This window comes from Somniosus microcephalus, chromosome 14 (genome assembly GCF_052327205.1).
Source record: "Somniosus microcephalus isolate GS21.2 chromosome 14, FLI_Smic_1.0, whole genome shotgun sequence".
NCBI classification, from domain to species: domain Eukaryota; kingdom Metazoa; phylum Chordata; class Chondrichthyes; order Squaliformes; family Somniosidae; genus Somniosus; species Somniosus microcephalus.
In genome coordinates this window covers 92,624,887-92,646,175 of record NC_141000.1, presented here as the reverse complement: position 1 = coordinate 92,646,175, position 21,289 = coordinate 92,624,887, and the positions used below count along the sequence as shown (strand labels likewise).

Here is a 21,289-nt window from a genome sequence, read left to right as displayed (position 1 = left end):
GAAGGCCAGTGTCGGGTTCATCGGGCTCCAGTATCACCGGATCGGAGGTAGGTATGGGTATCTCTACTTCATCGTTAGGTGTATAGAGTGGTGGTGTAGGTTGTCCCTTTTCGGATGACTTGATGATTTGGTCAGCATGGCGCCTTATTATGCTGTCTCCGATGTCCACGGTATACATCAGTGGTCCTAATCGTGTGCAGATAGTTCCAGGCTGCCATTTCTCGGTACGGTAGTCCCGGGCCAAAACCGGTTGGCCTATCTGGAAGGCCCTAGTTGGCCTTTCATTCATGCCCTGAAACTGCCGGTTCTCCACGTCCCTTCGGATGTTGGGCTTGACCAAATCCAGTCGGCACCTTAGGTTTCTATTGTAGAACATCATGGTGGGAGTTTGGTTAGTAACCATATGCGTTGCATTCCTATATGCAAATAAGAAGTTATCCACCTTGTGCTGAAGTTTTATGTCTTCATTACCCATGGCCTTGATGGCCTTCTTGAAGGTCTGGACAAACCTTTCAGCCAATCCATTGGTGGCGGGATGGTATGGGGCGGACGTGTAGTGCTTTACCCCATTGCTCTTTAAGAACTTTCTGAATTCTTCGGACACAAATTGCGGTCCATTATCAGAACATATCTGCTCCGGCAGCCCATTCCTGGCAAATATGGTCCTTAATACTGTGATGGTTTTTTCCGTGGTGGTGGAGGACATCTTTATTACCTCCGGCCACTTGGAGTGTGCATCAACTGCGATTAAGAACATTGAGTCCAAAAATGGACCAGCAAAGTCGATGTGCACCCTTTGCCAGGGAGATGAGGGCCACTCCCATGGATGTAGAGGGGCCTGTGGCGGAGCATTTTGGACCTTCTGGCATCCTAGGCAGCTCTTGGTCATGTCTTTGATGTCTCCATCGATACCTGGCCACCATACAAACGCCCTAGCTAGGTTCTTCATTTTCACTCCACCCAGATGCCCCTCGTGAAGCTCCTTTAGCACTTTATCCTGGAGTTTGGGTGGAATCACCACTCTGGATCCACACATCAAGGTTCCTCGGCACACTGACAGCTGTTCTCTTCTTTGCGAGAATGCTGGCAACAGTGGTTCGCCATGTGCTGGCCATCCCTTCACTGTTAAATCGTAGACCCGTGAGAGAGTAGGGTCATTTCTTGTCTCCCTTTCAATGGCAGAATTTGTCACCGGTAGACATTCCACTATGGTAGAGTGGAATATCTCTACTGGGTCTACTGTAGGTGCCTCTTCTATCGTTGGCAACGGTAGGCGTGATAAACCGTCAGCATTCCCATGCTGTTTTGACCCTTTGTATTCAATGTTGTATTGGTGTGCCCCTAGAAAAAGGGACCACCTCTGTAGTCTTTGTGCCGTCATAATGGGGACACCTTTTTTAGGGTTGAATATGGAGATGAGGGGTTGATGGTCAGTCAGCAAGGTAAATTTTTGTCCATGTAGGTAATGGTTGAATTTCTTCACTCCCCATACCAGGCTGAGTGCTTCCCTGTCTATCTGGGCATAGTTACGCTCAGCTGAGTTCAATGAGCGTGACACAAAAGTTATCGGCCGTTCCGAGCCATCAGGGAATCTATGGGACAATACCGCTCCTATGCCGTAAGGGGATGCATCGCACGCCAGTCTGATTGGTAGTGATGGGTTGTAATGAGCCAAAATTTTCTCGGATGTGATTAAGTCTTTACATTTATGGAAGGCACGTTTACAGTCTTCGTTCCATTTCCAAATCACTCCTGTCTGTAGAAGATCATTAAGAGGGTGTAGAATAGTTGATAAGTTCGGTAAAAATTTATGATAGTAATTTATTAATCCCAGGAATGACCTTAATTGTGAAACATTTTCAGGTGCTGGGGCTTTTATAACTGCTTCAATTTTTTCAGGTGACTTATGCAACCCTTCCTTATTAATTATGTGGCCACAATATGATATCTGATTTTGGAAAAATTCGCACTTGGGGCGATTTGCTCGTAGGCCCCGTTCTTTCAGCCTAGTGAGCACCTGCTCCAAATTGGCAAGGTGCTCGTTGTCATTTTCTCCTGTTATAAGGATGTCATCTAGGTAGCATTGAGTCCCCGGAATCCCTTGCAGGACTTGCTCCATAGCTCTTTGCCAGATAGCTGGAGCTGATGCTATTCCAAAAACCAGTCAATTGTACTGGTACAGGCCTTTGTGTGTGTTTATTGTGAGATACTTTTTAGAGGTCTCCTCAACCTCCATCTGTAGATATGCCTGTGCCAAGTCAATTTTTGTGAAACGTTTCCCTCCGGATAGTGAGGCGAAAATATCTTCTATCCTCGGAAGAGGATACTGTACCGTGTGAAGGACCGGGTTTACAGTCACCTTAAAGTCTCCACAGATGCGAATTTTTTTCTGTTCCTCAGAGTTATTTTTCAATGTTTTTTTCATGACTGGAACGATGGGTGTTACCCATTCGCTCCAATCTATTTTGGATAATACGCCTGCCTTTTCCAAATTCTTCAGCTCTGCCTCGACTGCCGGACGTATTGCGTATGGCACCGGTCTTGCCTTAAAACATTTTGGAATTACTGTATCTTCCACTTTTATTGAGGCGGTGATGCCTTTCAAGGTTCCTAGTTTCTCTTGAAACACTTCTTTGGCGTTGGCCAAGATGTCTTTTAATCGTTCAGGTATGATGTCATCATTGTTTTTTTCCTTACTGGTCACCGTCAGTGCCTGAATGGAGTGCCAGTCTAAACGTATCTTCCTTATCCATTCACGTCCCAACAACGGTGGACCACCATCTTGTAGAATGTATAAATACAACTTTTGTATTTCTTTGCCGTTGTATACCACAGGCACCCTTATTTTTCCTTTGGGGTAGACTTTCTGCCCTGTATATGTTTTTAAGATAATGGATGTGTCTTTTAGAGGTATATGCGAAAATAGCCTCTCGTAATCTCGTCGATTTATTACGGTTAGAGCTGATCCTGTATCTAGCTCCATTTTAACTGGGGACCCTGCTATTGTGAGGGTAACCCAAATGGTTTGGTAATCCTCTTTGGCAAGTACATTATGTAATTTGAGACAGCTTAGTCTCTTGTTTCCGGAGTCGCTATCGCTATTCTGGTCTTCGGAGCTATTGTCCGTCATCATTTGTACCTTCCTGTACTTTTCTTTATTGATTTTTTGTTTTCTGTCAGTGGATTTATTTTGTCCAGATTGGCATACCCGTGCAATGTGTCCAATCTTACCACATTGCCTGCATGCTTTGCCCTTGAACCAGCAGTCCCTCTGGTTATGGGTGGATCTGCCGCAGCGATAACATCTTCCGAACTCCTGTGTCATTTTATGAGTGCCGAAGTCCTGTGTCTCTTGTTGTATCTCTGCAGCTCCTTTTGCTGCTGCTTCGTATGATACAGCCATACTGAAAGCTTTGTCCAATGTTAAATCTTTTTCAGAAAGCAGTCTTTTTTGTGTTCCTTCACTTAAGAGACCGCAAACAAATTTGTCTCGAAGATAATCCGATAGTCCTGCTCCGAATTGGCAGTACTTTGATAGCTTTCTTAATTCGGTTAGGTAATCAGCGTTACTTTCATTCTTGTGTTGATTTCTCTTGAAGAACTTGAATCGTTCCGCTATCAGCAGCGGTGTTGGGTTTAAATGCTCCTGCAGGGTATCAACAATTTCTTTAAAAGTCTTGTCCTTTGGTTTGGCTGGAGTGATTAAATTTCATAACAGCCCGTATGTCTTCGCGCCCATTAAGTTCAGAAGTACTGAAGCTTTTTTTTCATCTGTTATTCCATTTGCAGTGCAATAAACCTCTACTCTTTCCACGTATGTGGTCCAATCTTCTATTTCGCCATCAAAAGCTTCAATATTACCAGATTTAGGCATTTCAGAAAAGATATGGCGCTTCCCGCGCTTTCCCGCCGCTGCTACCGATAACAACGCTGTTTTACTGTGGTTTCAGTTTATTCACTGTTGGAGACTCGTTCCCGACGGAGGTCTAAACGCTGACCTGCTTGCCGCGCCGGCCGTCTCTCGAGTGCACCCTCCCAGTCCATTATTGCTTGCCTCCGATTTCGCTGCCTGTCTCAGCTGTAGAGCCCGCCGCTGGAGCTCCAGCCTGACGCCCAGGAAGGATTAGCGCAGTACCTGTCACCAGCTTGGCCAGCTGGTGAAACCACAGTTTCTCTTACTTCCTTGAGTCTTCTGGACGCTGGAGGAATCGATGTCCTTGAGGTGCTGCCGAATTGCAGGTAAGTCCGTTTCCACTTCGTCGCCACTGTAGTGTCCGTGTGTAGATAAAGACACTGAAGACAGGAGTTGGTTCATAGGTATTTACTAAGCAAGTCTGGGGGGGGTTTCTAAAGGATATACACAATACACAGGCTTATATAGCCCAAGTGGCAATTACCGGCATTACGCACACCTGGGGCTCTTAAAGGCACATACACCATAATTGCTCTTAAAGGCACATACACCACAGCGCCCCATACCCAATTTTTACCCCCAGGCCTTTACTTCAGAGGAAGTTGTGAAAAGTCTACTGCTCAGACTACACCTTGACCCCCTTGTGCAATGTTGGTTACTGAAGCACCACCACTGTCGTGTTTAACAGTGATATTAGAGCGGAAAAGCTTACGTTTTCGCCAGTTCAAGTGATTTCACTGATTGCTGGCTATAGGGAGTTCCACAGCACAGCCTGTGGCCGAGCAGGGAATAACTGACTGCAACTTCAGGATTTCTGTGTTTATCTGCACATGCGCTAAATCCTGAAGTTACAGTTTCAGAGGGGTAATGACGGCAAACATTGAGAGTTTTGTCGTCATTACCATCGCAATATCCGGGCCTTGGATTTTGCTGCTGCTGTTGTTATTCAGATCTGATTAAATGCATTCAGAATGCAGAACTCAACTTTGGTTGTAAAATACAGCTGTAGTTGCTCAAAAACTGATGGAAATGGGAGACATCCCTGAGCTTTGGATTGCATACATACCATCTGTGAGACACCCCACAAACAGTTTATATTCTTTATATTCTATTCTATAGCAAGAGTAACCGCTTAGCAGCATCTTTCTTAACCTAGGGCTGGATTTTGTCAGCCCCGAGGAGGGAGGCATGGAGGCGGGACAGTCGGTAAAGTAGCAGAAAGTGGGGGCGGATGGCAAACCCGCCCCCATCCCGCCTCCGTGCCCTTTTGCCAGAAGGCGGGAAGATGTGTTGCTTCGGGTCCCGTCTCCTGGAGGCGGGAAAGGGATTAAATCCTTTTAACTGCCTGTTAACAGGTAGTTAACAGGCAGAAAAAAGGATTAGTGCCATTTTACCTTCTCAGGTGAAGGCTTCCCAACCTCAGAGAACCCCGTCAGGTTGGAGCAGACGTGAAGGAGGTCTGCGGGGGTCGGAGGCACCTGGAAGTAAGATGTAGAGGTGAGTGATGGGTGCAAGTGTGGAGTGGTAAATATGTAAGGTGAGTGATAAGTGTTAAAAAATGTTCACTTACCTTGTTTTCTGCCTATAGCCTTCATCCACCCTTGTCGATTTCACAGACTGGTTGTTGGATCCTCCGACCCAACAGCCATCTGAAATCTACAAAGTTGAAAGGTTTGATGAGTCCTGATCACAAGGGCTCATCAAACAACAGAGAATGTCAGTGTTTGACAGCTTCACAGAGCTGTCAAATGCTGGCATTTCTTCTTTCAAGAATTCTTGACAGATAGCATGTCAGACATTGACGTGCTCGGTCAGTGACTTCCTCTCTAATTGGCCTGCTGAGCCCTCAGGGCGGGCTTAACAAGGTCAATTAGGGGAAAATCCCTCTGGTTGGCCAGAAGGTGATGGAGGCGGGACATTGACCCGACAAGCAGCAGTCCTGCCTCCAACTTGTCTCCATTGAGAATATCCAGCCCCTAGACTCTATGCTCAAGGGGAGCGGAGTAGACTTTGACTGGAAGCTATTCCAAAGAAGCCAGTAGTTAGGAGTCAGTGGTGAGGTGCTACTTTAAAGTTTTATTTCCTTCTTTCCTTCATCTTTTCTGGGGAAAGTAAGACATTTTAGTTGACAGTCATGTATATAAGAGGCTGTACTCAATGGGACCTGACTATATGGTCCACATAATGTTTTGTGTAGCGGCTCTACTACCAGCCAGCTGAGACGAGCTAATTCAGCACAGAATAAGGATCAAAAGTGGGTCCTTCTTACCTAGATAGCTTGAAAGGATTATTACTAGTCCTAGCCCCTTTAGGGCTACCCCGGATCAGGCGTATTCCCCAGATTTTCACTTTCAACTAACGTTTGAGGTAGCCGAATCCTAAAGATGCTTAATTGGGTCTAAAGGTCCAGACTATCTCTCCCTAAAGGAAAGGAACAACCTGAAGATGTTACCGTCCTCCAGATAGCACTTTTAATAAGTTTAGCTAGACTGTAACCTTCCGGATATTATGAGGGTCCAGAAAACTCCCCCAGAATTCTGCAACTCCTCACCAAAGAGTGTACAGAGATTGCGTTCGCGAGTTTGATACAGAAGTACTATGTGAGACAATTCTAAATAGATTTATTAAAGAACCAACATGTAAATTACAATTGGTGATTTAATCGCAACATTAACAGTTCCAAATACAAAAAACGTACAATTCTATTATCAGAGATCCTTATTCTCAAATCTTAACTTCGCTAGTTTTACAGTTCTTAGTTTATTCCAGGATATCCACCAAAATCAAATACAGTACCTTGATCCCAAGATACAAAGAGTTGAAGACTTACAGAGCTTGCCTCTGAAGCCTGAGAATTGCTTTGCCTCATTACAGCGAATCTATCTTTCCATTTGAAAGTTCAATTTTTATACCCTTTCTCAGTGGTATTTCCTTTGAAGTTTTCTGCTGATGTAAGCTAATTATCTCTAGTCATTTTTCTGCTGACCCCTGCTATTTTAACAGTTAGATCAGCTTGTAGCATTAAGAATTATGTCTCTACCCTTAGGTGTTCGAAGCTTATCATAAAAAACGGTGTGGAGCAAGCGTATCTATTTGATGTCATTCTTACCAAAGTCTTCTATTTGTGTCTTTTTACGGCATGCAAATTAAAAACACCTCAACTGGGTGCACCATTGTCTTCTTAGTTACCTCAGCTGGTTGTAACACAGACTCGTGTCTCCCATATTTCATTTGATGTCATTTTTACGAAGGCATATGTTTCTTTAATTTTATGTGATTCTTTCCGAAGTGTTGGTTTAAAACACCTTAACAGGGTATACCATTGTGTTCTTTCCAAAGCTTCAGACTTTCAGGAACCTCCAACCTCCTGTTTCAATAAGGTTACTGATTCAGTGTCAACAACTTATCTTATCTCAATAGCCTGTATGCTCCATTGTTAGGTTTTTAGATTTTCAAGCCCAGTTTGTCATGTTTTAATAAAGTCAGAATTCTTTTATAGAATGGTGTCTTTTTCTGAATAGGTTTATTGCTTATTCCTTCACAAGCTCAGTGCCACACCAGGTGGTGCATTTACCCATTGGCACAACATTGTTCAGAATAATGCTTGGATCATTTTTCTCTTTGTGTAGGTGTACTTTCTGTGGCAACAACTAATGGTCCTGCTGGGATTTGCCATTGCCATAGAAACTGTGATTCACCAAATGAAAATGTATTGATAACCTAATGTATAATGCATCACGATTCCTGTATCTTGTTTCTCTTTATTTTCAGTTGCTGTTCTGGGAGAATGTGTCCGGGGAAAGCCTATGGTATCACCATCTGGCTTTTATTATAAGGACCAGTTGATGTCAACAACCTGCAATATTCGCCGCTTTGATACACCTGCAATAATTACAGACTGTCTTCATAGAAAAATAGTTTATCTGCTTGGAGATTCCACTATACGTCAGTGGTTTGAATATTTGACTGAATTTGTTCCAGGTTAGCTTGGTTAGTTGGTCTATCTATCTATATCTTGCTCCTCCTCTCCACCTCCTCTACCAAGGTCTCCAGTGCAGCGTTGGAAAATCTTGGAGTCCATTCTCTCCCATGTTGTGCAATTATTACATCTTTTTCCACATCAGAATGAGTTCCACAAAGACTTCCACCACCTGCTCCAGCCACAATGCACCTCCCCTTTAAGAGATGCAGGCTGACTTTGAGTACTGCAGGCTAGCTTGAAGCGGTGCTAGCCTCTCACAATTTTGGGCCCCCTGCTGAAGCATGCAGCCACTCAACAGTGCTGATAGCTGCATGCTGCAATCATGTTAATTAGCAGGCAACACGAAGTTGGCGTGCTGCCTGCATCAAAAGAAACGGGCACAGGTTAATCATGCATCGCGATCCCTGCACCCGCTTTCAGGTGCTATGGAATTTAGCACCCAAAGTTTGAAATAAAAAAAATGCAATTACAAAATAAATGACTTAAACTTAACTATAACATTGTCTTCCCTCTTTGAGTACCTTTATTAATACTTTTATTTGAAAGTCTCATCTGGGTTTGGACATTAATATGGTAGATTATTTTACCCTTTGACCCTGGGGAATGACCATTTCCCTGAGTGCAGAGAGCAGGAATAATGGGCGGAGATCCGTTTTGATAGGTCTATGGCTCTTTTAATTGCCTCAGGATTTCCAGGGCTTCCCTGGTGAGAGGTCTGTGCCTGCAGTAACCACACCTGTGATGGGCCTGCTAATGAAGCGGGAGATGGGATTCCCAGCCTCCCACCTCACTTTCCTGAAGGAACGTTCACTGGACACCCAGCGAACCACAGAGCTAAAGTCTGCCCGGGACCCCTCCTATCGGAATGTCAGCGGGGGTCCCAGGGGCAGACCAAAGACAGGCAGGCAAGTTTCAGTTCTTAAGGTTTTGTATAACCCAGGATGTTTTGAGGCTTTTGGTGCCTCCATCAGCAGTGAGAAGGCCCCAATCTTGCAACCTGATGTGCATCTGCAGGCCTGAGTGTAGGCCTGGCTAGGGGGCCCCTGGGTCATGGTAATGATTCAATTCCAATTATTAATCAGTACGCTGTACAAGAGGAATAGTGAGGAGGAGGGGGTTGGGGATGGAGGGTCACGCATAGACTGGAGTATTTTTGTGGTGCCGGAGGTTAAAAATTTATTTGGGGCATTTTTTGATCGGCGTCCAGCACTCCCATTAAAGACCACTGATTAGTTCGCTTAATGCTGGCAGTGCACATGCTCCAGCTAATGGTACCTCAAAATTGCATTTGCGGTCCTCCATACATCATAGGTCCCCAATTAGAACATAAGAACATAAGAAATAGGAGCAGGAATAGGCCACTTGGCCCCTCGAGCCTGCACCGCCATTGAATAAGATCATGGCTGATCTTGGGCTCAAAGCCACTTCTCTGCCTGCTCCCCATAACCTTTCACTCCCTTATCTTGCAAAAATCTGTTTATCTCCACATTCAGTGTATTTAATGACACAGCCTCCATGGCTTTCTGGGTCCGAGAATTCCACAGATTTACGACCCACTGAGAAAAGAAATTCCACCTCATCTCAATTCTAAAAGGGCGGCCCTTTATTCTGAAACTATGCCCCCGAGTTCTAGATTTCCCCACGAGAGGAAACATCCACTCTGCATCTACCTTGTCGAGCCCCCTCAGTATCTTATATGTTTCAATAAGATCACCTCTCATTCTTCTAAATTCCAATGAGTGTAGACCCAACCTGCTCAACCTTTCTTCATAAGTCAACCCCCTCATCTCTGGAATTAACCTAGTGAATCGTCTCTGAACTGCCTCCAATGCATGTATATCCTTCATTAAATAAGGAGACCAAAACTGTGCGCAGTACTCAAGGTGTGGCCTCACCAATACCCTGTACAGTTGTAGCAGGACTTCCCCGCTTTTATACTCCAACCCCCTTATTATGTCCGTGTATAATTGAGACACGGACTGCAGGAGTTGATTATAACAAGTCTTTACTGAATGGAGACAACCTGGCAACTGAAACTACAGAAGCCTGCTAGGGCCTTGTACACAGGGGTGGTCACTGCCGGTACTGCAGTCTGAGACCAGTTATTCCCTTAAAGGTACATACACAACAATTCTTCCCCTTTTAGATAAACAGTACATAACATTCATTTAACAACTAAATAATAACTAATTACAATTACAATTATGGTTGCTAGATACATTGGTTGAAGTTAAGCAATTATAAGTTCAGTCTTTGAGGAGGCTTCCTGATTCTGTCTGGATAACGCCTCTTTGGGATATCAGGTTCCTCTGGCAAGGTTGAGTCGGGATCAATGTCGTTGTTTGGTTCGTCTGCTTCCAATATCACCGATTCTGCGGTAGATGCAATTGGTACTTCGGTTTCATCGCCAGGTGTATCAGATCGTGGTGTGGAGTTGACGTTTTCCAGTGACTCTAGAATCTGGTCAGCATGGCGTCTTACAATGCTCTCTCCAATGTTCACGGTATACATTAGAGGTCCTTGCCGTGTACAGATCGTTCCTGGCTGCCATTTCTCTGTGCGGTAGTCCCGGGCCAAAACTGGTTGACCTATCTTAAAACTCCTGGTCGGCCTTTCATTCATATTCTGAAACTGCCTGTTCTCCACATCTCTTCTGACGTTTGGCTTAACCAAATCCAAGCGGCATCGTAGTCTTCGATTGAAGAACATCATGGCTGGAGTTTGGTTGGTAACCGCATGTGTCGCATTCCGGCTCTGTTTCTTCCTTGAACAGAGGCCCAACCAGTCCCCAACCACTACCACCCTCCTCCGCCTGGCTGAACTTGTTCTCACATTGAACAACTTCTCCTTTGACTCCACTCACATCCTCCAAATTAAAGGTGTTGCTATGGGAACCCGGATGGGCCCTAGCTATGCCTGCCTGTTCATGGGACATGTGGAACATTCTTTGTTCCAGTCCTACTCAGGTCCCCTCCCTCACCTCTTTTTCCGGTATATCGATGACTGTATTGGTGCCGTTTCCTGCTCTCACCCTGAAAATTTTTTTCTTTTTTTTTAAATAGCTCCACGGATGCTGCCTGGCCTGCTGAGTATTTCCAGCATTTTCTGTTGTTATTTAAGAAGTTATCCACCTTGTGTTGTAGGGGTATATCTTCATTACACATTGCCTTGATAGCCTTCTTGAATGTTTGAACAAACCTCTCGGCCAATCCATTAGTGCCTGGATGATATGGGGCGGATGTGTAATGCTTAACACCATTGTTCTTTAAGAACCTCCGGAACTCTTCAGACACAAACTGTGGTCCATTGTCAGAGCAAATCTGTTCAGGCAGCCCATTCCTGGTGAATATGGTTCGTAAGACTGTAATAGTTTTTTCTGTGGTGGTTGAGGACATTTTTATTACCTCTGGCCACTTTGAATGTGCATCCACCGCAATTAAAAACATCGAGTCCATAAAGGGACCAGCAAAATCAATGTGCACCCTTTGCCATGGAGATGAGGGCCACTCCCATGGATGTAGAGGGGCTTGTGGTGGGGCGTTTTGGACCTTCTGGCATCCTGTACAGCTCTTGGTCATCTCTTCGATTTCTCTATCGATTCCCGGCCACCACACAAACGCTCTGGCTAAGTTCTTCACTTTTACCCCTCCCAGATGACCCTCATGAAGCTCATTGAGCACTCTATCCTTCAATTTGGGTGGAATTACTACTCTGGATCCACACATCAAGGTTCCTCTGCACACTGACAGCTGTTCTCTTCTCGGCGAGAATGCTGGCAGCAGTGGTTCGCCATGTGCTGGCCATCCCTTCACCGTTAAATCCTAGACCCAGGAGAGTGTCGGGTCATTTCGTGTTTCCTTTTCTATGTTTGCATTCGTCACAGGGAGACATTCGACTATAGTCGAGTGGAATAACTCCACTGGATTCACTGCCAGTTCTTCTTCCACCGACGGCAAAGGTAGGCGCGACAATCCATCAGCATTCCCATGCTGTTTAGTTCCTTTGTACTCGATGTCATATTGGTGTGCCCCTAGGAAAAGGGACCACCTCTGCAGCCGTTGTGCCGTCATTATCGGTACGCCCTTCTGAGGGTTGAAAATGGAGACGAGAGGTTGCTGATCAGTTAGTAGAGTAAATTTCTGACCGTGCAGGTAGTGATTGAACTTCTTCACCCCCCACACCAGGCTGAGGGCCTCTCTGTCAATCTGGGCGTAGTTACGCTCGGCTGAAGTTAACGAGCGTGACGTAAGTGCTATCAGCCTCTCTGAACCATCAAGGAATTTATGTGACAGTACCGCCCCAATGCCGTAAGGAGACGCATCACACGCCAGTCTTATTGGTAGTGATGGGTTGTAGTGAGCCAATACTTCTCTTGAAGTGATTAGGTCCTTACTCTTCTGAAAGGCCCGCTTACATTCATCGCTCCATTTCCATGCTACTCCCGTTCGTAGTAGGGCGTTCAGTGGATGCAGAATTGTGGACAAATTCAGCAAAAACTTATGGTAGTAATTCACCAATCCGAGGAATGACCTGAGTTGCGACACATTTTCAGGTGCTGGAGCCTTAACTACCGCTTCAATTTTGTCAGGGGACTTATGCAACCCCTCTTCATCAATCACATGGCCACAATACGATATCTGTTTCTTAAAAAACTCACACTTGGGGCGATTGGCTCGTAGCCCATGTTCACGTAGTCTAGTGAGCACCTGCTCTAGGTTGGCAAGGTGTTCACTGTCATCTTCACCTGTCACTAGGATGTCGTCCAAGTAACACTGAGTCCCCAGAATCCCTTGCAGGGCTTGTTCCATCACTCTTTGCCATATCGCCGGAGCTGATGCTACTCCGAATACCAGTCGACTATACTGGTAAAGACCTTTGTGAGTGTTTATCGTGAGATACTTCCTAGAGGATTCTTCAACCTCCATCTGCAAATATGCTTGTGCTAGGTCAATTTTTGTAAAACGCTTCCCTCCAGATAGTGAGGCGAAGATATCTTCTATCCTTGGAAGAGGATATTGTACTGTGTGAAGGATTGGGTTCACCGTCACCTTGAAGTCCCCACAGATGCGAACCTTCCTTGGCTCCTCAGACATATTGTTTAATGTTTTCTTCATGACAGGAACGATGGGTGTCGCCCACTCGCTCCAGTCTACCTTAGATAACACGCCTGCCTTCTCCAGATTCTCCAGCTCTGCCTCGACGGCTGGGCGAATTGCATATGATACCGGTCTTGCTTTGAAAAACTTGGGAATTGCATTCTCCTCTATTTTTATCGAGGCGGTTACGCCTTTAAGAGTGCCCAGTTCTTGTTGAAATACCTCTTTGGCGTCAGCTAAGATTGTTGACAATCGTCCAGGAGTGACGTCGTCATCCTTTTTACCAGCCACCGTCAGTGCCTGAATGGAGTGCCAGTCTAAACTTATCTTTCTGATCCATTCACATCCCAATAACGGTGGTCCACCATCTTGCAGAATGTAGAGATACAATTTCCGTATTTTCTTGCCGTTGTATTCGACAGGCACCCTTATTTTTCCTCTGGGGTATACTTTTTGCCCCGTATACGTCCTCAAGACAATGGATGTCTCTCTCAAGGGTATGTGTGAGAATAGCCGCTCATAGTCTCGTCGATTCATGACGGTTAGAGCTGATCCTGTATCCAATTCCATTTTGACTTGGGACCCTGCTATCGTGAGGGTGACCCAAATGGTTCGGTGATCCTCTTTTGCGATTACGTTGTGAAGTTTGAGACAGCTAAGTCTCTTGTTCCCGGATTCACTATCGCTCATCTGGTCTTCGGAACTACTGTCCGTCATCTTTTGTACTTTCCTGTACGGTTCCTTAGTAGCCTTTTTGTTGTCGTTGGTCTTCTTCCCAGACCTGCAAACTCGTGCAATGTGTCCCATCTTTCCGCATTGCCTGCATATTTTGTCCTTGGACCAGCAGTCCTTCTGGTCATGGTTTGTTCTGCCGCAGCGATAACATTTTGCAAATCCCCGTGTCATTTCGTGGGTGCCGTATTCCTGTGGCTTTTGTTGTGTTTCCGCAGCTCCCCTTGCTGCTGCTTCGTACGATACTGCCACGTTGAAAGCCTTATCTAGCGTCAGCTCTTTCTCTGAGAGTAACCTCTTCTGGGTTCCTTCACTCAGGAGTCCACAGACAAATTTGTCCCGTAAGGTATCTGCCAGTCCTGCTCCGAACTGGCAGTGCTTTGATAGCTTGCGTAGTTCCGTAAGGTAATCAGCATTGCTCTCATTTTTATGCTGATTTCTCCTGTGGAATTTAAATCTTTCTGCTATCAGCAGTGGTGTAGGATTTAGGTGTTCCTGTAGGATAGCAACAATTTCGTTAAAACTCTTCGCCTTCGGTTTGGCTGGAGTAATCAGGTCCCGCAATAGGCCGTACGTTCTTGCACCCATTAAATTTAGCAATACCAATGCCTTTTTCTCATCGGCTATTTCGTTTGCCTCGCAATATACCTCGACTCTTTCCACATACGTGGTCCAGTCTTCTATTGCATTATCGAAGGCAGTGATATCGCCAGTCTTTGGCATCTTGAAAATCTAAGATGGCGCCTCCCACGCTTTGCCTTCGTCTCCGATGGATCAAAATGGCGCCTCCCGCGCTTTTCCTTCTTCCCCGCCGAGTTAAGATGGCGCCTCCCGCGCTTTCCCGCCGCTGCCGCTGCTCTCTGCGGTATTTTTATTTTTCTGTCGCGCTTCAATATTTGCTCTGTTAATTGAAGAACCGTTCCCGTCGTGGAGCGGACCCTCTGGGACACTTCCCTCCCTCTTCTTAGGTCCGAACGCTGCCCGGCTTCGAAGCACCGGCCGTGCCCTGTGTGCTCCACCCTCTCTCTCTCTCCTTGCTTCCCGACTTGCTGCCCGGCCCCGTTGCAGAGCCACCCGATCGAGCCCCAGCCCGCCGCAGCCCAGGAAGAATCAGTGCACTACCTGCCACCAGCCCGACCAGCTGGGAAACCACAGACTGGAGAACTAAGCCTGGCTCTCGACAATCTCTCCTGCACTCCCCAACTCGATGATTTGGATTTTTTTTTTTCTTTCTTCTGTCTTCGACCTTCAATAACGTCGTCTGAGGTGCTGCCGAGCTGCAGGTAAGTTCGTTTCTTACTCGTCGCCAGTATTATGTCCATGTATAATTGAGACACGGACTGCAGGAGTTGATTATAACAAGTCTTTACTGAATGGAGACAACCTGGAAACTGAAACTACAGAAGCCTGCTAGGCCCTTTTATACAGGGGTGGTCACTGCCGGTACTGCAGTCTGAGACCAGTTATTCCCTTAAAGGTACATACACAACACCCCTTGCAATAAAGGCCAACATTCCAATTGCCTTTTTGATCACTTGCTGTACCTGCATGCTAACTTTTTGTGTTTCATGCACAAGGACCCCCAGGTCCCTCTGAACTGTAGCATTTTGTAATCTCTCACCATTTAAATAATAATTTGCTTTTTTATTTTTCCTGCCAATGTGTATATCCTCACACTTTCCCACATTATACTCCATCTGCCAAATGTTTGCCCACTCACTTAGCCTGTCTATATCCCTTTGCAGATGAGTCCTCTGCACAACTTGCTTTCCCATCCATCTTTGTATCATCCGCAAACTTGGCTACATTACACTCGGTCCCTTCATCCAAGTCACTAATGTAGATTGTAAATAGTTGAGGCCCCAGCACCGATTTTTGTGGCATCCCACTAGTTACCATTTGCCAACCAGAAAATAACCCATTTATCCCGACTCTCTGCTTTCTGTTAGTTAACCAATTCTCTACCCATGCTAATATATTACCCCCAATTCTGTGAGCTCTTATCTTATGCAGTAACCTTTTATGTGGCACCTTATCGAATGCATTCTGGAAATCCAAATACACCATATCCACTGGTTCACCCTTATCCAACCTACTAGTTACAACCTCAAAGAACTCCAGCAAATTTGTTAAACATGATTTCCCTTTCATAAAACCATGCTGACTCTGCTTGACTGCATTATGATTTTCCAAATGCCCTGCTATTGCTTCCTTAATGAAGGACTCCAGCATTTTCCCAACGACTGATGTTAGGCTAACTGGTCTATAGTTTCCTGCTTTCTGTCACCCTCCTTTCTTAAATAGGAGTGTTACATTTGCAGTTTTCCAATCCGTTGGGACCTCTGCAGAGTCCAGTGAATTTTTTATATTACAACCAATGCATCCACTATCACTGCAGCCAATTCTTTTAAGACCCTGGGATGCAGGCCATCTGGTCCAGGGGACTTGTCATCTTTTAGTCCCATTATTTTACCAAGTACTTTTTCCTTAGTGATAGTGATTGTCTTTAGTTCCCCCCTCCCTGTGGCCCCTTGATTATGCATTTTTGGGATGTTGTTAGTATCTTCTACCATGAGGACAGATACAAAATATTTGTTCAGAGTCTCTGCCATTTCCCCATTCCCTATTATTAATTACCCAGTCTCATCCTCCAAGGGACCAACGTTTACTTTAGCTACTCTCTTCCTTTTTATATACCTGTAGAAGCTCTTACTATCTGTTTTAATATTTCTTGCCAGTTTACTCTCATAATTCATCTTCTCTCTCTTTATTATTTTTTAATCATCCTTTGCTGGTTTTTAAACATTTCCCAATCCTCTGACCTCCCACCAATCTTGGAAACATTGCATGCCTTCATTTTCAATTTGATACCATCCTTTACTTACTTTGTTACCCATGGATAGTGCTCCCTTCTCTTAAAATCTTTCTTTCTCACTGGAATATATTTTTGTTGAGAGTTATGAAATATCTCCTTAAATGCCTACCACTGCATTTCAACTGTCTTACCTTTTAATTTATTTTTCCAGTCCACATTAGACAGTTCTGCCCTCATGCCATTGCAATTGCCTTTGTTTAAGATCAGGACATTGGTTTGAGATACAACTTTCTCATCCTCCAACTGAATTTGAAATTGAACCATGTTATGATCACTCTTTCCTAGAGGATCCTTTACTATGAGATCATTTATTAATTCTGTCTCATTACACAGTACCAGATCCAAAATAGCTTGCTCGCTGGTTGGTTCTATTACATACTGTTCTAGGAAACCATCCTGGATACAGTCTATGAACTCCTCCTCAAGGCTACCATGGCCAATTTGATTTGTCCAATCAATATGGAGATTAAAATCACCCATGATTATTACCATATTTTTTTAGCATGTAAAACTGGCCTCCTGCTATCAACAGGCATGCGCTCTGGCCACCTTTCTCAGGACCCTACTCAAGATGGCAATGACAGAAACGCCAGTGTAAACTGGATGGTAAGTCACCTGACACCATTTTCAGGCCACTACAGCCCTATTTAAACCAAGCAAAGGCAGTTAAAATCAGCCCCAATTATTATTAATAGGATAGTTTATTTTTCACAGTCTGTTTTCTCATGAGCTTGTTTCCATCTGAAACAAAAACCAAGCAAATTGAATACTGAAAAACTTTCAGACAAGTTTCTCAAATGCAAAGGCTAATTATATGCATCTTTGGTTTTAGATTGAAAAAGAAACATTTTAACTAATGAGCTTTGTGACAAAGGGAATACAAGGAAGTGAAATTTTGGAAACGTTATTGAATAAAAATGTTTCAAAACTATTCTGAACCCTGCCAAAGTTCTACCAAACTCGAAGACCCGCACCCCAGTTCTATTGAAACCCAGGACCCACTCCCCTTCTAGTACGACCAAGACCATGCAAAGCCCTCCAGTGCTGCTACACCTCATTAATACTCTTCCCCAGTGCTACTAAATGCCAGGTACCTACCTCTAGCCTGGTAAATGTTGCCTACTATTTTGTTCTCTGTCCTGGACCTTTTTTTTAATTGGTAAGAAATAAAATTGAGTACATAAATAAAAGGATGTAAAATATAATCTAGGCCACTGATTTCCAGTTTCACAAAAAAATGGACAGAATTGTAGAGTTCAATCCTCAGAGTATTAGCAAAAATCCAGAGCACCATAGAACCATAGAATAGTACAGCAGAGAAGGAGGCCATTCTCCCCATCAAGTCTGCACCGGCTCTTTCAAGGCGCATTCCAGTCAGTCCTAATCCCCCGCTCTTTCCCCATATCCCTGCAATTTTTTCTCCTCAAGTATTTATCTAATCTCTTTTGAAGGATACTATTGAATCTGTATCCACCACCATATCAGGCAGTGCATTCTAAATCCTAACCACTCGGGTAAAAAGGTTTTTCCTCATGTCACCTCTGGTTCTTTTGCCAATCACCTTAAATCTGTGGTCTCTTGTTATCAACCTTTCAGCAATTGGAAACAGTTTCTCCTTATTTACTCTATCTGAATCCTTCATCATTTTTAAACATCTCTATCAAATCTCCTCTTAGCCTTCTCTGCTCCAAGGAGAACAACCCCAGCTTCTCTAGTCTATCCTCGTAACTGTAATCCCTCATCCCGCGAACCATTCTAGTAAATCACTTCTGTACCCTCTCCAAAACCTTCACATCCTTCCTAAAGTGTGGTGCCCAGAATTGGACACAATACTCTAGCTGCGGCTGAACTAATGTTTTGTATAGGTTAAGCATAACATCCTGGCTTTTGTACTCTATGGGCTAGATTTTCATTGGGCCATGGAGTCAGGATTGGAGGTGTGTGGGGGTTTAAAATCCCGAAATCGGGGGTCCCGACCCCATCCCGCCTCCATGCCAGTTTCAAAGGAGGCGGGTACCCGTCCCGCACTGGGACCCGCCTCCCTGAGGCGGGAAAGGGATTAGTGCCAATTAACTGCCTGTTAACAGGTAGTTAACAGGCAGTTTTTAGCCCAATCCCTATTTTCATTGTTGAATTGTGGGATTCCCGACGGCTCCAAACCACGCCAAGTTAGTGAGGCGGGCCGTCGGGATGAAGGGCTTGGAGGGGGTCGAGATGTCCTGTGTTCAGGTGAGTGATGGGTGCATGAGTGCAGAGGTAAGTGTGTTTGGTCTTTGTAAAGTGGTTAAAGAAGTTCTACTAACCTTTACTTACCTTTACAGCCTTCCTTCCTTCAGGTCTCGGGAGTCCCTCATCTCACCAGCATAGAAAGCAGAATGGCCGCCAGCTGTCAAAATCTGCAGCCTCTGCTTTCTGTTCCGGGGAGATCTCTAATTCATCCTGAGAGGAAGGAATTAACCCGAAGTACAGATTGTCAGTGTTTGACAGCTTCAAACAGCTGTCAAACACTGATATTTCATCTGTCAAAAGGTCTTGACAGATTAAATTTCAATCTGTGACGTCACCTGTTGCCAGGTGGCCCTTAAATGGCCTGCTGAGCCCGCTGGGCGGGCTCAACAAGATCAATCAAGTCTAAATCGCGTGGGTTGGCTAGAACTCGATGGAGGTGGGACTACAACCCCAAAAGTTGTAGTCCCGCCTCCAACCCGACTCCTCAATGAAAATCCAGCTCTATGCCTCTATTTATAAACCCCAGAATCCCATATGCTTTATTAACTGCTTTGTTAACCTGTCCTGCCACCGTCAAAGATTTGTACACAAGCACCCCCGGGTCTCTCTGTCTTGCATGCCCTTTAAAATTGTACTATGTAATAAAAACACAATTTGACTTATTCAGTCTCCATGAATGGGCGACCATGGTAATACATTGCGTGTTACATGGCATAAAAACCCATTATAAATCCACATATCCTTCAACTCACTATGACCAATATCAGATATCCACTGGTGTAAATATTTTCTGGAAACTTAAGTCCACCTTTTGTGAGGTATGCCATGATATGTGTGTTCATGTGTTTTAGTTTATCCCTTGCCTCCCTCACCTAATCATCTTCCCTCTCATGTTTGGGTTTGATTCCAAAGTCATTGGTAGCACTTCAATAAATAGCCCAAGAATCATTCTTCCCGTGTTAGCTGAGATGGTGAATGTTGACCAGCTAATCAACTGTGATTGGTATCACAACCAAACCCTTTACTATCCTCGTACAACATCCAGTGCGCATGAACTTTCCAGTGGGGGGATTATTGAATAGCAATTGAACATGTTTGTTTCATTTTCTTCTTCCTCTCTGTAGCCCAAGGCATGGTGTCTAATTGTAGTGCCCCATTCTCTCTTTCCAGCTCAGATCAACTAATTCAACAACAGCTCGCACCTGGAAAACTTCCTGATGGGAATGACTCAGTACTCCACTAGGTGGTGCTGTTTCTCACTGAACCATTGGGGAGAAGTTACAAACAATTCTAGTGTTTGAGGCAAAAATGATTGAATACGTGAAAGTTGGAGACTTAGTTGAAATCCCATCTAGCCATTCAAATTTTAAAAATTCTGTTTTTTCCAAACATCTGATTCATTAATGGTAACACACTTTACTGCTTTACTGCTCCGTATTTCTGAGACTTCTCAGCCACAGTCCCAGGTTCCAGTCCCTGGCTCCAACCTCCATCCCAATCACAGGCCACAAGTTTCTTTTTTTTTGACTGTATGTTTTGCAGTGATGCTGTTTGAAAGGATGTGCTCCGCCCAGCCTCATACCTGTTAACATCAGCAAAATTATGGTGAAGCCTGTTATATAACGTTATAATTTCTGCTTTAGGTCTTAAAAAGATTGACCTTGGCAATCCTCAAGATATCGGCCCTCACCTTGCTGTGGACTTGGCAAACAACATCGTGCTGGAATTTCATCTTCATGGCCAACCACTCCGATTCAGCACAATTTCGAGTGTGGATATTCAGTACATTGCAAATAAATTGGATGAAATTAAAGGAGGAAAAAACATAGTTATAGCCTTCACCATATGGTCCCATTTCAACACTATTCCAGTAGAACCATACATCCGAAGACTACAGAATATCCGGAGGTCAATTTTGCAATTGCTGGATAGGAGTCCAGATACATTGGTTGTAATAAAGACTGCCAATATCCAGGCCCTTCCACGGGAGGTCAGTCTCTACAACAGTGACTGGTACTCCTATCAGGTTGATTTACTGCTGAGAAAGATGTTTGAGGGCATCAACGTGGCATTTGTGGATGCTTGGGAAATGACGATAGCACATTACCTGCCACATGACTTACACCCTCAGCGAGTCATTATAAAGAATGAAATAGATGTGTTTCTTTCATATGTGTGCCCTTCTGAAAAGAGATAAATACTGTATTAGATCTGTTCCAACCAGGTTTTGGTTATCATGTGATTCAAAATCTAACCAATGCCATCAGAACTCTTAGGCTTGTGTAACTGCCTAGATTTAATTATTTTTTAAAACATAGATACTAATTGTCTTCATAAAACAACTGATAATTTTGAATTATTCAAGTGTGGGAGTATTCATTGTGAGTGTAACCAAAAGAGGTTTCTGCTTTTTGTTGTGTACAAATGATTCATTATGACTGGAGCAAGGGTGATGGAGTTTG

At 44.5% G+C, this 21,289-nt stretch overlaps 1 pseudogene; it reads left to right on the top strand.

Moving 5' to 3' along the window:
• LOC147107701 (NXPE family member 3-like) overlaps positions 1-21,074 on the top strand; it is a 57,717-nt pseudogene extending 36,643 nt beyond the window's left edge.
• The last annotated feature ends 215 nt before the right edge of the window (positions 21,075-21,289 follow it).